The following is a 4,292-nucleotide window of genomic DNA, read 5'->3' as shown; positions in this document are numbered from 1 at the left end:
CATTTCGGAAGCTGACCTATGGGCCTACTAAGTTGACGCGTACCAAGGGCTTTGTCAACTTAGTCAATATAAACGATTCTAGCTGCAGTGACCATACGATGTCCATCCAACGGCCGTCGTGCTTCTTCAACCTCTGGTCTTCTTGCTCCAGCCGCCCAAAGCAGCATCGGTCGTGTCGCCTGCTCCTGCCTCTCGTGGCCGGCTGTGCTGCCGCGGAGGCCTCACCGCCCCCTACTACTCCCACCGCTGGCCAGGCCATCCCTCCACCCACCCACACACCCTGTTATTCTGCGGCGACGGCAGCCGAACCAGTGAACCCTCGTACTCCTCTCCGCGTGGGTATCCACTGCCGCGTCTTCCCCGGCTCCGCGTCGTCCCCTTCCTAGGCCTCGCCGTCGTCCACCGCCGTGGTGCTCTCGGTGCGGCGTGGTCAACGTGGTCAAGGAACAGCTTCCATCTGACAGCTGGGTCCACGGCCGCAGCAAGGAAGTGCCTCCTTATAACGCGGAAACTAATGATTCCTCCACCTGACAGCAGGGACCCACCGGACGGGCAACCGTATTTCATGAAAAAAACGTTTCCCCTGACTGCTGGGACCTACCAGCGACATCTTCGCACGCAAAAAAGTGCGTCCGGGCAAAAAAAACGATTCACCCCCCTGACTGCTGGGACCCACCAGCTACATCTTCGCATGCAAGGAAGTGCCTGACAGTCGGGACCCACCTGGTCGAAGCGTACGTAGCATTGTCATTCTGGTCGCGAACGTGTACGTACAACTGGTCGATGTAGAGGTGCGCACGTGTCGTAGTAGAGGCGCGCACGTAGCATGTACACGTACATACAGCAGCCAGGGTGCAAGAAAGTAAATACGGCCACGTACGTACATACGGGCGGGGTCTCGAACGCCTACTCGCGCGTACGTACGACCAGGGCTCGTGTACATGGCTGGGTCGGAACGGAGAAACTGCGTCGTCGTCGTGTTCATGGGGAGGCAACGGAATGCGTCGTGTTCATCGGGAGGCAACGGAACGCGTGGGAGCCAACCGGCTTGGACGGAACAGCCGATGGAAACGAGGCCTGGCGTACCGCAGAACGGAGGAAACGGCCTTGTGTTCGACCGGCCACGGTCGAAACGGGATCCTGTTCATCGGGAGGGGTCCAGCGTACCGCAAAACAGAGGAAACGGACCTCCTACGGTCGAAACGGGGGTCCTGTTGATCGGGAAGGGTGTGGCGTACCGCAAAACAGTGGAAACGGACTTGTGTTGGAGCTCTACGGTCGAAACGGGGGTCCTGTTCATTGGGAGGGGTGTGCGTACCGCAAAACGGGACTCCACGGGATACTGTTCATCTCCACCGTCGACCCCCTCCAGCCTCCACGGGCTACTGTTCATCCACTGTCGACCTCCTCCAGCCTCCACCTATGACTGTTCATCCACGGGCTCCTGTTCATCCAGCCTCCACCGCGCGCTACTCCACCGGCTACTATTCAACCAGCCCTCTCCATGGGCTACTGTTCAACCACCCATCCACGGGCTACTGTTCATCCAGCCCTCCATCGTCTACTGTTGATCCAGCCCTCCACGGGGTGGTCCTGTTCATCCAGCCCTCCACGAGGTCCTGTTCATCCAGCCCGAACCGGCTCGATCGATCGGGGTCCTGTTCATCCAGAGGCAACACCACGGGGTCCTGTTCATCCACCCCCACCGGGAACTGTTCATCCAAACCCCCCCAGCAACGCTCACTGTTCATCCAGAGGCAACACCACGGGGTCCTGTTCATCCACCCCCACCGGGAACTGTTCATCCAAACCCCCTAGCAACGCTCACTGTTCATCCAGAGGCAGCATCGATCAGCTTCAGTTAGCAGCAGTAGCGAAGGAATCGCTCGATCGGGTTCAGTTAACAGCCATCGATCGATGGCTCGGGTTCAGTAACGCGTAGCCTGCAGTGCAATCGCTCGGGTTCAGTTAGAGCCCAACGCCTCGCTCGGGTTCAGTTAGAGCCCAACGCCTCGCACCCACGCGCGTGCGTATACGAGAGAAACGCGCATCGCTTGGCCCCGACCACCCACCGTAACCGGGAACACCCCGATATTTTCCTCGCCCTCGCTTCTACCACGGTTTTTTCCGTCATGGACGGCCCAAAGAATGTCATGCAGCTGCGTCTCCGGCCCGTCCAGGACGAAAAGCCCATTTTCTGTCATGATTTTTTGTCATAGAAGTAGGACCCCACCACATCTATGATGATACCATGTTTTATCACAATTATTGTCATAGAAGTGTCATAAGTATGACAGAAAAAAATCGTTCAGCCCAAAATGTCACGGATGTGTCTTTTTTTTGTAGTGGTGCTAGTTGTGTTGATCTTGCTGAAAATCAGAAACTTTTGCACCCAGTAAATTAGTTTTGATAATTCACAGAAACGTGCTTTTGATCTGATTCTTTTTGCTCTGGATTGGTACAAAAAAATTCAGGTTTTCCTAAATTGGTAGGATTTTTGGAGTTACAAAAGTATTCGAGAGTTACAGATTACTACACACTGTTCTGTTTTTGACAGATTCTGTTTTCTATGTGTTGTTTGCTTATTTTGATGAATCTATGAGTAGTATCGGAGGGTATGAACCATAGAGAAGTTGGAATACAGTAGATATTAGACCAATATAAAAAAGGAATGAGTTCACAACAGTACCAAAAGTGGTGATTTATTTTCTTATACTAATGGAGCTTACGAGTTTTCTGTTGAGTTTTGTGTTGTGAAGTTTTCAAGTTTTGGGTAAAGATTCAATGGACTATGGAATAAGGAGTGGCAAGAGCCTAAGCTTGGGTATGCCCAAGGCACCCCAAGGTAAAAGTCAAGGACAACCAAAAGCCTAAGCTTGGGGATGCCCCGGAAGGCATCCCCTCTTTCGTCTTTGTCTATCAGTAACTTTACTTGAGGCTATAATTTTATTCACCACATGATATGTGTTTTGCTTGGAGCGTCTTGTATGATTTGAGTCTTTGCTTTTTAGTTTACCACAATCATCCTTGCTGTACACACCTTTTGGAGAGACACGCGTAAATCGGAATTTATTAGAATACTCTATGTGCTTCGCTTATATCTTTTGAGCTAGATAATTTTGCTCTAGTGCTTCACTTATATCTTTTTAGAGCACGGTGATGGTTTTATTTTATAGAAATTATTGAACTCTCATGCTTCACTTATATTATTTTGAGAGTCTTAAACAGCATGGTAATTTGCTTTGGTTATGAATTTAGTCCTAATATGATGGGCATCCAAGAGGGATATAATAAAAACTTTCATATAAAGTGCATTGAATACTATGAGAAGTTTGATTCCTTATGATTGTTTTGAGATATGAAGATGGTGATATTAGAGTCATGCTAGTAGAGTAGTTGTGAATTTGAGAGATACTTGTGTTAAAGTTTGTGATTCCCGTAGCATGCACGTATGGTGAACCGTTATGTGATGAAGTCGGAGCATGATTTATTTTTTGATTGTCTTCCTTTGTGTGGAGGTCGGGATCGCGTGATGGTTAACTCCTACCAACCCTTCCCCTAGGAGCATGCGTGTAGTACTTTGTTTCGATGACTAATAGATTTTTGCAATAAGTATGCGAGTTCTTTATGACTAATGTTGAGTCCATGGATTATACGCACTCTCACCCTTACACCATTGCTAGCCTCTCTTGTGCCGCGCAACTTTCGCTGGTACCATACACCCATCATACCTTCCTCAAAACAGCCACCATACCTACCGATTATGGCATATTCCATAGCCATTCCGAGATATATTGCCATGCAACTTTCCACCGTTCCGTTTATTATGACACGCTTCATCATTGTCCTATTGCTTTGCATGATCATGTTGTTGACATCGTATTTGTGGCAAAGCCACCATTCATAATATTTCATACATGTCACTCTTGAATCATTGCACATCCCGGTATACCGCCGGAGGCATTCACATAGAGTCATATTTTTGTTCTAAGTATTTAGTTGTAAGTAAATAAAAGTGTGATGATCTTCATTATTAGAGCATTGTTCCAGTGAGGAAAGGATGATGGAGACTATGATTCCCCCACAAGTCGGGATGAGACTCCGGACGAAAAAATAAATAAATAAAAAGTGGCCATAAAAAAAGTGAGAAAGGCCCAAATAAAAAAATGAGAGAAAAAGAGAGAAGGGGCAATGCTCCTATCCTTGTACCACACTTGTGCTTCAAAGTAGCACCATGATCTTCATGATAGAGAGTCTCCTATGTTGTCACTTTCATATACTAGTGGGAATTT

The sequence above is a fragment of the Triticum aestivum genome, chromosome 6D (genome assembly GCF_018294505.1).
Source record: "Triticum aestivum cultivar Chinese Spring chromosome 6D, IWGSC CS RefSeq v2.1, whole genome shotgun sequence".
Lineage (NCBI taxonomy): Eukaryota > Viridiplantae > Streptophyta > Magnoliopsida > Poales > Poaceae > Triticum > Triticum aestivum.
Note: the sequence above shows the minus strand (reverse complement) of the source record.